The following is a 13,219-nucleotide window of genomic DNA, read 5'->3' as shown; positions in this document are numbered from 1 at the left end:
CTTTTTTTCAGTATGACTCTGAAGTCAGTGAACATCATCCTAGCTTCCCTCATTCTCTTTTTCCTCTTTCCTGATGGCCTGGAGCAGGGGACCCTGGATTCTAGCCAAGGACCACTGCACCAGGCTGTACTGTTCTGCTTTCAGGCCTTCAGCATCTTCCCTTCTCCTGGGAAGGACCTGGGGTCCAGGGAACTGGCTGCGGCATCGAACCAAGCGTGTCTACTTCTCCCTTATTGCCTGGGCCTCGGGGAGAGTGAGTGTCAGGATTGGGTGGCTGGAAAGCAGGCATGTGTTGAGTGCTTCTGTTAGTCGGGACTCTGGATTTCAGGGACAGAGTTTGAGTCTGTTTGAAAATGGGGATGTTGGGAAACCGCTGGGGGAAGCTTTAAGGCTTAGAAGAGGCCCTGAGGAATCCAGTGCCACAAACAGCATGAGTGACCTGCAGGGTTCTCACAGTGGCAAGGAGTTCCCAGCTGACTCTGTTTACTCCGTCCCCCTATACCACCACCCTGAGCTTCCCCCTTTCCCTGCCAAGTTGTCCACCTGACCCCAAGAGGACCAGGCCTTCCCCAGGACTTCTCAGACCAGAACTTGGCCTAGCGTGGAGCACCTATGTACCCTTTGCCTCCATGAAGGGGAAGGTGTCCTCACGAGAAAGGGAGAGGGCTGCTGGGATACACCAAACTCCGCTTCTGTGAAATGCTTCGTGTGTGCCAGACATTTCTTAGCTCTTGGTTTGTGTAAGTTCTTTAATATTGACCATCAACCCTGTTTCTCTACCAGGAAACCAAGGCCCGGAGAAGTTAAGCAATTTGCACAAGGTCACATAGCTGCTTGGGAGGGGAGCCTGGTTGGAACCCAAGTGCGGGGCTCCAGATCTGCTCTCTCCTCACCCACTCCAACACAACTGGAGGCAAACCGGCATCCCCTTGGCACTCTGTGTACATGGACTAGGAGCAGAGTTCCCTGCGGCATTATCGCAGTTCATCTGCAACAGCCCTGTGGAGTAGGAAGTAGCATTGTCTCCAGTTCCTGACACACCCGGGGCCATCTAGTTAGATTCAAATCACAGAGCTGGGGTGGGGTCTTGGCTTGGCTCAGTGCAGCTGTTCACTGCCTCACCAGGTGGCTTTGCCTTCCAGTGTTCCTCTGTTAGGGGTTGAGACGGGTGCATAGCAGACCTGGCCCAGCATTTGGACCTTTGCCCTCTGGCTGTTGTGCTAGGCTAGCTCCAGCTGGTCTTGGGGCGTCTCCCACTAATTGGTATCAGGTGGCTCTGGAACAAGCCTCCTGTGCATCAAGCTTCTAAGTCATTCATTCCTTCTCTTGCTGGTATTCTGAGTGTCCTAGGGAGTGCCAGGCCCTGTCCAGCTGCCATTCTTGGAGAGCAGCAAAGATTGGAAGATGTCACCTAGGAAACCTCCTGCTGTCCCCCCTGAGGTCCTCTCCATTGTATCCCCGGGCGTCCAGGAGGTCACACAGGCTCCCAGAAACCCTTTCCTGCACTGTTCACATCATGTCCATGAGAGACCAGGGACCTCCTCCTGCTTCTTGGCAAGGGACTGGCATGACACAAGCCTGGGGAAAGACCGTGTTGTTCTCCTAGCTGACACAAGAAAGCCTGTGTCAGGTAGCAAGCATGGGTGTGGCCCTGGGCCAGTCCTCCTGGCTGTTTCAGGACTGCTGTGGTTAGGGCTGCTGGGGCCTTGGGTGAGGAATTGTGCCCTGCCTCAGTGTCCCCATCTGCTGCTGGACAACTTGCCTCTCCAGGTTCCTTAGAGGATTAGCCCAGGCAGTGCGTGCTGACCACCCCCACCCCAGGAGGTCTGTGACCAGGACAACCCCTCCCTGTTCTCACAGCCAAGTCATTGTGTGGGTGTCCATACAAGTCAGGGTCTACGGAGCATGGCAGCTGAGAGGCATCCTTGGTGAGAATGTTGCTCTGTCATCAAGCTGCTAGCTTTATGATGAGGAAACCAATCTTTTGCTAGGGAGCCCTCTGGCTTAGTTGCATTATGGAAGTGAACAGATAGAGGGTATGAGTGGGTCCTTCGAGTAGCCAGGTCACAGTGTGCCCAGCAGTCAGCCCTCATGGTGGCACCCAACTCCATCCTGCCGTGAATACCACCCACGCAGAACATCAATCAGGGAGCTCCCTGTTTTGTATCCTTAGTTGTATACCAGCATGGGAAGGGACTTCTGTGCCTGAGATTGAGGCATCTCGGAGTCAAGTTATACCACAGTGGGATTCTGTATGGGGCTGTACAGTTCCCGCATCTGCTGCTAGAAACTTCTCTAGAGAAGTAGGAGGCATTTACATTGAGGTCTCTAGCCTTTCTGAGTGCTGGCTGGGGGCAGCAGCACAGAGCTTATAGCTCAGGCCTGCACAACGCGCCCCAGGCATGCCAGCCTGTTTGTGACTGGCACAAGCCCCGGCAGGGGGTGTGGGCTTGGTGATGACGTTGATGGGCTTGACTGTGGCTTCTGCCCAGGTGGCTGTCCTTGAAGTTTGCCAGGCTCACAGGGTGTGTGCTCCTCTGAAACAGGGTGTGTTTCCTCTGCCTCTGCACTGGCTGCCCCAGGACATTCAGAATACTTCCCTTCCCCCAACTTAAAGGATTGGTTGTGCTGGTCAACCAGGCCTGGCTTGCTCCTGCTGTGCTTTCGGGTGTGGGCTGATCATCTACTCCCCGCAAGGGTTGGTGCTCCCCGCAAAACTCCATGTCCTATATGTGCAGAGCCAGTGAAGGAGAGTCCCAGGGGCACTGAGTCCACACCTGGCCAGTGCTCAGCTAACAGCAGGTTCTGTCCTATTCATGGCGAACTTCTGTACAGTGAGTCCCCTCTTCTGGGGTGTATGTGTGTCTGTGTGTCCGCACGTGCACAAGCACCGAGAATGGGAACTGTCTCTTGTAGAGCCCAGGCTTGACATCTGTGTTAGTTTGTACCCTCTCGAGTTTACTGTGCAGATGTTTAGATCTGTTTCTGAATGTGGAATATGTCCTTAGCCATATTTTGTAGCTCTGGTTTCTGTCTTCCAAGCAGACTGTACAGGCACTGTCTTCTGCAGAAGCAGAAGGATGTAACAACAAGGGTTACTCCTTGGAGCCCCCATAGCAGTTTGTTTAGGAAACTCAGCCCTGATCAGATGGCCTGCTTTTTCAAAATAAGATTTATTTATTTGAAAGTCAAGGTGAGAGATAGAGAGACATCTTCTACTGGTTCATTTCCTAGATGGCCACAATGTCTAGGACTGAGCCAAGAGTGTCATCTGGGTCTCCTATGCAGGTGGCAGGGGTCCAAACACTTGGACCATCTTTTGCTGCTTTCTTAGGCCATTAAGGGGAACTGATTGGGAAGTGGAGCAGCCAGGACATGAACTAGTGCCCATATGGGATGCCAGCCTCTCAGGCTGCGGTGTTACCCACTACATCACAACACCACCCCGAAGATGGCTCTCTTTTATTACTTCCCCCTTTATTTAGTATTTGATAACCTGATCACTTTTGCACTGGTGCCTTGTTCTCAGGTTTCACCCCAGCTTGATTTACTTACTTTCTGTTGCAAACTTAAAAACCCTAGCACTTCATGCTAGGGTTTTACAAAAGCAGTTGGCACAGCATTTTCCCCCAGATTCATCTCCCTCTCTCAGCAAAGTCTTCATGTTTAGATGGGTAAGCTCTTAGGGTGCCCAGACAATGGCAAACAACATGGTTAAACACTCTTGATATTCCTTTTGTCACATGCAAACCATGTGGCACCTAGTGCTACCATGGCTGCATAAAGTGTCATGCCAGGGCCAAGTGCACAATCATGAGCAACCTTCTGGAGGGAGGGAGACAGGAGCTGGAAGGCAAGATCATGCAACTGACCTTCACTGTTGGGCTTTTGTTTTTATAGGAACATGGCAACCTGGGTGGCTTGCCCTGGGAGAAGATGCCAACTGATGTGAGGACTGAGGAACCAGTAAGTCACAGTGTCACACCACTGAGTAGCTCTTGGGGGGCTGATTTGGGGGTTTCAGAAAGTGTGGGAGCACTTGGGCTGTTTCTCCAAGCCCAAGGGCATGTAACTCGTGTGAAGAAACCATACCCTTTAGGTCCTTCTGCTCCTTGCTGATGGCCTGCAAAGTTGCACTGCCTACCCATGCTGTCAGAGGAGATGAGGAACGGACCCAGGATTCATGTGGCCCACCTGTGTGATGTTTGGGCAGGTGGGGTCTCTGTACCCTCCTTCCCCAACACCTACTTGCTGTTCTTCCCTGAGAGCAAAGTCAGGAGAAGTTAGCACTCCATCCCTGTGTACCCCCATGTGGAACTTGAAGTGTCAGGTGCACTGCCAGCTGAGGTAGCGTTTGTTCACATAACTGTCTCACCTGCCAGTTGCAGGAGCCTCGTGGGTGAGCAGCCATGTTCCAACCTTCTCACCTGAGCTGGGGAGTTCCCTCCCAGTAGGCATGTCCTGGGCTCTTTGAGTGCAGCCAACTACTGTCTGTTGTCTCAAGGCCTCTCAACTCCAAGGTTGGGTCCAGGCCTTTGGTCCTCAGAGCTGCAGCACAGACAGGGTCTCATGGGAGCATGGCACCCTGAGAGGACTACTTGTATCATCCTCGCTTACTTTTTAGACATCGAGACTGGAATCTAAGCCAGGCCGCTTGTCTTCGGTGTCCCAGGTGCATCTGGTTTCTGTAATGCCAAGCTTTCTAATTAGAGCAGCTGTTTAAAGCAAACCTCTCATTAGCACATGGGGGAACTGAGGTCTGTCCTGAAGATACTTTCTCAAGGAGGTAGAAGAAATTGGTGTCCAAAGGAGAACTGGAGTGAGGGGCCTGGATATTCAGCTAAGACTGCTTCCATGCCACATGCCGCCCCCTGACCTCTCTTCTATACACAGCAGTTAAAGAATGGGGACAGTCCACGTTGGTGAGAGGGGAAGACCCTCCAGGGCATTCTGAGGTGCAGGCATGTGGGGACAAATGCCAGTGGCTCCTGCTGCAGGACCTTCCCCAGGGGGTGCACCCGGGCAAGGCTTTGAAGGAGTTTGAGGGAAGAACACCAGGCCCAGTCCAGGAGGCTGGGGCTTCAGGGCAGCTGGAAGGTGGTCTGGTGATGGGAAGCTGGCCTGCTGGGGAGTCCAGAGCAATGGCCTGAAAGGGGTTGGGTGTGCCCAGGAAAAGCTGCTCCATCAGCTCTGACTCTTAGTGTGTGGGGCCAGAGCTGGCCAGGCTGTGGCAGCTGGGGCAGTTCCCATCCCTGCAGAAATGCCGGATTGCAGAGTACATCCCAAGAGGATGCACTGGTGGAAGGCTGGGCAACCAACAGCGAATCTCTACAGGTTGGGGAATGCACATTGAGTGGGCAGTGATACATGCTGGTTAGCTCACTCCTTTTTCATGCAGAGATTTTTCATTTCCCACTGACCACCCATCCAGTTGTCCTCATTCCCCCCTTGGAGCTGTCCTGGCTTGTTCATTCAGTTGAGGCTTGACCTGGAACCCAGTGGGTTCTGGCCAATCTTAGAGGTTGACTTCATCCTTTCTGGCAACTTCATAGTTATAGACTGGGAGACTGGGACTGACTGCTGGCTCTGTCCACACTGGCAACTGGGAATGTACAGTTTGCCTGAATTACAGAGGACATGGTGCTTGCCAAATAGGTACCTGGGGTTGTTTTCCAAAGCACTACCAGATTACATACTTCTTTAGAGCAGGGAAAGTGTGCCAGGTTATGTCATTAGTGTTTATACCTTGTGTTTACACTGCACTTGGCATTTCAGAAAGGCTATTTCATCTTTTGAGCTGGCAGATCAATTTATTCCCATTTCACAGGTGAAAACCATGCCACAGACAGGGCACAACCTACTAAAGTAGTGCAGCCCACCAACGGCAGAGGCTCCCATTTGTGCATTCTGTTGTCTGTCTCCATCACTGACGTTTAGCCATGTGCCAATGCCTGGAGGACCTGGGATATAAGTAGAACCTGATAAATATTTGCTGAATGAGTGAACTTTGGCGTGTGTGTGTGTGTGTGTGTGTGTGTTGCTGTTCTTTGCCATAAATGGAACTTCTCAGGCAACAAAGAGAACACGTGGCTGCAAAGTAGTTGGGTTTCTTGCTGTGATAAGGAACTGGTGAGGTCTCGGCCAGTCTAACCTCCGGGAACTGGGTCATGCATACTAAATAATTAATTCCTTGAATCTTTCACTTTGAGCTTCCTCCACCTGGTGCTGAGGGGATCTGACACGCACTGATCTTTGAAAGTTCCCTGGCTGAGGCAGCTCATGTAGTATGTGGTCACAGACCTACACAGAATATTGTAATTGCTCATATAGAACATTCTTGGCCTAAACAGGTTAGCTTCCTGTTGGATTAATTTAATTCTATTTCCCCTTGTCTCAGTATCCTCCTCTACCAGCCTTCTCCAGACTAAAGAATAGATGTTGGTGATGTTAGTGCTGTAGGATTCCGTAGTGATGGGGGACGCTGTCCCTGACCAGTGATGGCTCAACTCCCCAACGTTTTGTGGCCCAGGGCTGGGGAGAATGGCAAGTTGTAGAGGAAGGCGCTTAGGGGTTGGGGAGACAGTTATCAGGACACCTGCTGGCCTGCTCCTGGGTCATGTTTCTTTGGCCTCATTAGACTCTTGAGATCGACAGGACAGAGTAGCACAAACAGTATGTGGAGATGTCGAGAACCCTGTTCTGGACTAGCTGTTGACAGCTCACCTGGGTGGCCTCAGAATTTGGCCTGCCCTCAGTTTTCCTTAGGAAGGAAACCAAGGGAGGTGGGGAGGGCTGCTACTACCATAGGAGGTCTTCTAGACCTGTGGTTCTTACACCCGTGCCCACTTGTGGTCGGCACTGTTGGCTCCTCAAGCCACTATCTTATGCAGCAGGAGCACACTCCTGGCAGTGCTTTTTTCCCTGGCCTTTATAGCTCTGCCATCTCACTCCTGCCTTGCCCCAAGGGACCCCTACACTGCCTGCCACTGCCCAAGTCTCCTGCCAAGCAGCATGGGAAGACTGTCACATGTTTAAGGAGCGGAAGTCAGTAGGTAAAGAGGGAAGTGGGACTGGGAGTGGTTGGGATACCCAGGTTCTTAGTGGCTCAAGGCCCCTGTACTCAGTTGAGTTGTTTGATTGGAGTAGGGGCAGTAGGGAATGTGGTCTCAAGCCTATGCCTGGATTTGGCCTGGTTCTGTGGCCGTGGCTGACCAGACCTCCTGGAGCAGTAAAGCCTATAGCTTTGGTGGAAGGCTGCTTGGGGAAGGATTCAGAGCTGTGTCAGACAGACCAGCCTACATGAAAGTGGGGAAGTTTAGAGGAAGGTGGGTTTGTCTCCATGATTTATAGCTGTAGAGTGTTAAGGCTGGGGTGTGCTTACAGATGATCTAATCCAACTTTCCTATCTGAGTAGAAAGACTAGGGCCCGGTGACTGAGATCCACAGAGCAAACTTACCCAGCAGGAGTGGGAAGCCAGCTCCTGCTCTCCCATGGCTGGCTCTTTCCCTTGTGTCACGTTGCCTCCTCATGTCTCTTTGACTCTGAACTTGAGCATTGAGGTGTTCCACCACTCCCACCTCACTGTGCATCAAGGCCCTATGAAGACCTGGGTGCAGCAATGTGCAAAGGTTGCAACGTCTTCTCTCATGTGTAGCCTGTTAGCCTTACACTTGGCAACTTAGCAGTGCCAAGTCAGAGGTATTCTGTGTGTGCCATATGGGCAAAAGATTAATTCAAGAAAAGAAATAAAAGCTATGATGGCTAAGCCCTTAGGAGCAGGGCACCCTGTGGGTTTACTCCTTGAAGGAAAGTCCTGAGGGCTTTGTTGCCGAGCAGGCCTTGTCCTGGGTCATGCATTGGGTGCATGTCTCTTGCTCAAGGAGGGGCTAGTGATACTCTCATTGTGTTGTTGGCTTGTGAACTGGAATGGAAGCCACTTGCTTTTGTTTCTATAGGACTCCATTTGGCTGAACACTTCCTGCTGAGCTCAAGGAAAGTAACTTGAGCTTTTGCCATAGGTAGGCACTGTGTTTATCCATATGACTGTTTGTTCCTGCCATCAGCCCCCTGAGAAGTGGGCATGGCTGTTGATTACCTCAGAAAACTAAGGTAGATATAGGTTAGTTAACGTGCCTGTGCCCTACATGATCTAGGGTCTCTAATAGGTTACCTGACCCCTGAGTTCTTCTGGGCTCCTCAGTTCACACAGCCTCTGTGCCTGGAGGAAGAAGGCTGGAGCTGAACACTCCAGGGCACGTGTGCAGCATTGAGCACTCACTCTAGGACTTGCATGTGCTGGGCCCTGGGTTTGCTTTCTGGGATGTGAAGGTCAGAAGGACCTAAGCCTGTTACTCCTGGGAGATGTGGGCTGGCCTGTTAGTATGACAGATGCATATGAGTATAGTCACAGCTACCTGTGCATTGTCCGAGAGACCCACAGCAGGTGCTCCGGAGGCATTGAAGGCAACACACAGGGAAGACTGCACCAGGGAGGTGCAGTGGCACCTGGGTATTGAAGGATGAAGAGGAGATTGCCAGGAAAATAAGAGGCAGATGGTTCTTCAAGGGAAAGGTATAGAGTGAAAGGAGCCAGGGATGCAAGGAGCAGGCTTGGACCAGGCTGCCAAGAGCTTTGCAAAAATAAACCCTCGCTTGACACGTGCGATTCACCGAGAGTGGCATCAGTAGAGACTAATGAGGTCTCCCTAGATGTGAATTCTGCAGCGTCTGAAGTTCTTTTTTCTCAGGAGATAGATGCTGGCAGGAGGGACTTGTTTTCAGCTGGCTTTGCATCCGCTTTCTGTGTTTTGTGCCTCATGTACCAGTGGAGGTGATTCTTGATGGGGCAGAAAATGGGGTGGGATGGGCCATGCCATAGCTCATATTTAAGATGTCTCAGATTCCTCCCACCAAATAAGCCCGTGGCAGACACCCATGTGAGTTCATGTGCAAACCGTCTCTCCAGGGGCTGTTTGACATTCCAGACAGGGCCACGCAATAATTCTGTAGGAACTAGGGATGTGTGGTGAGAAAGCTAATGAAAAATAAAACCCAATTAAAACATGGAGCTGTTTTCTCAGGATGATATCTGCAAGCTAAATATAACTTACTTGCCAAAAGATGAACCAGATTTTTTAAAAAGAAAATTATTTATTTATTTAATAAGAAAAGACAGAGATCTCCCGTTTGCTGGTTCACTGCCCAATATACTTGCAATTAGCCAGGACTGAGCCAAGCCAAAGCCAGGAGCCAGGAACTCCTGGGGTCTCCTAGGTGGGTGGCAGGGACTCAATAACTTGAACCATGACCTGCTGCCTCCCAGGCTGTGCACCAGCAGAAGCTGCGAGGACCAGAGCTGGACTTGAACCCGGGCACTTCCAATATGGGCTTAGGTTCCCTGAGTGGGATCTTAAACACTAACCCAAATGTCTGTCTCCAGATTTTTTTTTTATTAACTGTTCTTTGCAGAGCATAGGGGAATGGTGAAGGAGGAGAGCCTTCCAGATCCTTCTCCCAGTTATGGTGTGCCCTCAGTAGGGAGCAAGCAGCTGGCTGAGGTTGGCCCCCGGAAATGAGTCGTGGAAGCCGAGCCTCGGTTCTGGCTCGTCCTCTGTGGGTGGAGCGGACCGATAAACAGGAGGGTGATTTGCAGTCACAGGCTCCTTGGACTTGTGCCAACAACCCACATTTATAGCCCCCGAGTTTCATCTTTATAAGGAAAGAGAAAATCCTTTGTGGACAGTGGCTGCTTATGTTAGTGAACTTGTTTTTCAGAGGATAAGTCCAAACACCAAGGGCAGAGTCCAGCATCTTCCTTCAGCCAACACACATTTATTATGTTGGGACTTACTGGAGTTGGGGTGGGGAAGGTACTGCCCCACAACTTCTGTGAGCTTCTCTCTCCCTCTGGGGATAACTGATAGTGGAGTTGGGGCCAATTAGGGCCATCTGACCCATTCAACAGACCAAGACCTGCATTCCCCTTCAGGTCTCCCTGATCTTGCGAGAACATCTCCCTGGAGAGTGAGAGTCCTGAGTTCCTGCTCCCACCCTCACAGCTGCCAGCCTCCTGGCCCCTCCCCAGCAGGCAAGTGTTCCAGAATTCTCCAGGCCCAGCACTTGGAGTGTACCCTATTCTGAGGATGAAAGGCAACCTGCCGAGCCAGTGGCCTGCTCAGATGTTGATTCAGCTACAGAGTGTGTTTCAGAGAGGCCCTTTGGTTAGGCTGCAACTTCAACTGATTTTATAGACCAGGAAGTGGGGATGGTACAACTAGTTCCCAGGAGAATTCAGCTCTGCTGCACCTTAGTAAGGGGTGAGCGGAAGCTGTATTTTCACTGCTGCTGAGAGCTCCCCTGGGGCACAGCATGCTGAAGTGAAGGAATTCTTTCTTCCAGCTGTCTCTTCCATCAGTTTCTGGTCTGCTGGTTCTCCCTGAGAGTGCACCTGCAAACCATCAAACTGTGTTCATATAGCACATCACCCAGCACATAGCGATCAGTATCTGTTGAATGAATATTTCAGCCAATGAGTGACCAACAAGTCAGTCCTTCTTGATTCCAGACTGAGTTGCCTGCAGGCCATCAGGATCTGCACAACCTTTGGCCAGGTAGGGAGTTGCTGATAATGATAACTCCCAAGCTAGGGCCTGGAGGGAGAGCCAGCTGGTCTCTGACCCATATCAACCCAAGCTCAGGAGTCCAGCAACCACAACAAACCACTGGGAATGCTGGCCCTGGAGAAAGCAAGGGACAGTCCATTGTGCTGACTACCTCCATCTGCCCAATCCATCCTCACTTGACTCAGTGTCCCACATGTGGACATGACTACCCTTACCTCCTGGTGTGTGTCCTGGCTTTGTCACACTGCTTCTCTGTGACATAGGAGCTTTTACATTTAAATAGTAGATCCTGGCTTCCCAACTCTATTGCAGTGATGGTAAGCTTTAAATAACTTCTAAGTCTTTTCTGACTCAGTTGCAGCTCAGCTACCGGTATAGGTGTCCACTGTTGCTCATAAAGACTGGATATACAGTTTATAGGCCTTTCTGCTGGGGCTAGGGTAAGGGACACCAGCTGACCTGCTGACTGGGCAAACAGCTTTATAGGAGGGATGGGCAGGCTTCTTTCTTAATCCAGTCTGGGCATCCTCCCGTGTGGAGGCCAAAAGTCACTGACATTAGAACAGTGTCATTAATGATGTTAGTAACATTAATGACCATATAAACAACAGATCCTGGGTAGGTGTCTATCATGAGATTAATCTTAAAAATAAAGGTTTTTAATTCAAGTAAAAAATGTATGAGTGGTAGCAGTTCCATCTGTTCTGAGGTGTATTGCTGCTGGTCAATTCATTCATTTAGCAAGCCTAGACTAACTGCCTGCTAGAGCAGATAGCACCCTGCACATAAAGGCAAGAATCAACAGACAATTCATTAGTGGGTGGATGAAAGAGAACATAATGCCAAGAGTTGAATTTGCTGAATCTTAATTATTGGTGAGTCTCAACAAGGTATCCAGAATTGGAGTAAGTATTTTGGGAAATAAAGAAACAAAGGGGCCTGTCATGGTAGAGCCTAGTGCCTAAAATCCTCACCTTGCATGCACTGGGATCCCATATGGGTGCCAGTTCATATCCTGGCAGACCCGTTTCCCTTCCAGCTCCCTACTTGTGGCCTGGGAAAGCAGTAGAGGATGGCCCAAAGCCTGTGCCTGCGTAGAAGACCCAGAAGAAGCTCCTGGCTTCGGATAGGCTCAGCTCTGGCTGTTGCAGCCACATGGGGAGTGAATCAGTGGATGGACGATCTTCCTCTCTGTCTCTCCTCCTCTCTGTATATCTTACTTTCCAATAAAAATGAATAAATCTTAAAAAAAAATAAGCCAAAGACACTGACTTTCTCCTTAGGAAGTGCACTCAGGTCTCTGCGCCTTGGGAGTTCTGTGTTATAATTGCTCAGAAGATCTTTGATCTCATGCTGCACCAGAGTGTTTTCAGGAATGGACCCAGGTGAAGAACTGAGAAGAGGGGGCACTTCCTGGTGAATCTGTTGCACAGCCAGGCTTAGCAGTCTTTGGCACCAATTCCAAAAGGTGCAAGAGTGGATTTACAAAGAGCTTCAGAAACCCAGGGACAGTAAAAAACAAAAACAAAAGCAAAAAGCAAAAAACTGTTTTTGTTGCATCCATGTGTTTTGACGCTTTTTTTAAATTTTCATTTCTTCCAAATAGTTTTTCTCTTGTCGAATTCATCACTGTCTCATAGATTGCGTGGTGGCATCATTTTATCCAAGAGGCTTTTGTGTTTTCTTTTCTTCATCCATGTGGTGGTTATTCAGTGGCATGTTTTCAACTCCATGGTGCTGTAAATTTTTTGTTTTAACTTCATACGTTTTATTGACTTTGTTTCATGGCTTCTCATTTAAGGGAATGTATAGCGATGGAGTAATAGAGACTATCATATCCAGATGCGAAGATACAATGTAGTATGCATCCCTACTTCCAAATCAAATATGGACTCCCAATGAAACTGTTGGACATATCTAAATAATGGGATGCTGGACTGTCTGACATTGTCTGTACCAGCAGTGTAAGGGCACACTTAAATAACAGACTGATGGACTAACGACTGTTTATGAGAGACTCTACTATTGTAATAATATGGGGAAAATCAGCCTGGTGGGACGTTAGCCACTAGGCCACGCCACCGGGCCCTAAATCAGCTCGGTGGGGTGGGAATTTGGCGGGGTGGATCTTAGACCCTATGGAATTGTTATATAAAATTCAAAATTCAAAAAATAAATAAAATAGAAAAAAAAAGAGTTTTTAGGAAAGAAAGGCAGATAAAGGCTGAAGAGGCCTTTGCTCCTGAGCATTCCAACTCCTCCCTTATGATTCAACCCTCTTTTCCATGAGATGTGTCTTCCAACTCTCACCCACATGTCTCGGAGCCCAGCTCTGCTGCAGCCATTGATCACTGATAACTGTTTGGACTTGATTCCCTGAGTAGATTGAGGAGCTTGTGATAGCATGTGGGCTAGCAGGGACTTTGCTTCAGAGGAGGACAAAGGAAAAACAGGCAGAGCCCCAATGTAAGCACTCAGAGGAGACCGGCCTTAGAGGCAGCCCCCCAACAGGACTGAATGCCTTTGATGAAGCACACAGGCCGGGCAGCAGGGGAGTCTGGACTTGTGCACAGGGCGTAGGGAGCCCTCAAGGCTT

The 13,219-nt window shown here is 50.0% G+C and overlaps 1 protein-coding gene across 11 annotated transcripts in view; it reads left to right on the top strand.

The window, feature by feature from the left end:
* Positions 1–13,219, top strand: part of MICAL2 (microtubule associated monooxygenase, calponin and LIM domain containing 2) — a 201,182-nt gene that overhangs the window by 19,857 nt on the left and 168,106 nt on the right. For all 11 annotated transcript variants that reach the window (XR_009245314.1, XM_058663375.1, XM_058663370.1 and 8 more), the window contains exon 2: positions 3,901–3,966. The gene's annotated coding sequence lies outside the window, so the exon portion shown is untranslated. The remainder of the gene's footprint in view (positions 1–3,900; positions 3,967–13,219) is intronic.

Source organism: Ochotona princeps, chromosome 4 (genome assembly GCF_030435755.1).
Source record: "Ochotona princeps isolate mOchPri1 chromosome 4, mOchPri1.hap1, whole genome shotgun sequence".
Lineage (NCBI taxonomy): Eukaryota > Metazoa > Chordata > Mammalia > Lagomorpha > Ochotonidae > Ochotona > Ochotona princeps.
Note: the sequence above shows the minus strand (reverse complement) of the source record. Positions and strands in the feature narration are given on the sequence as shown.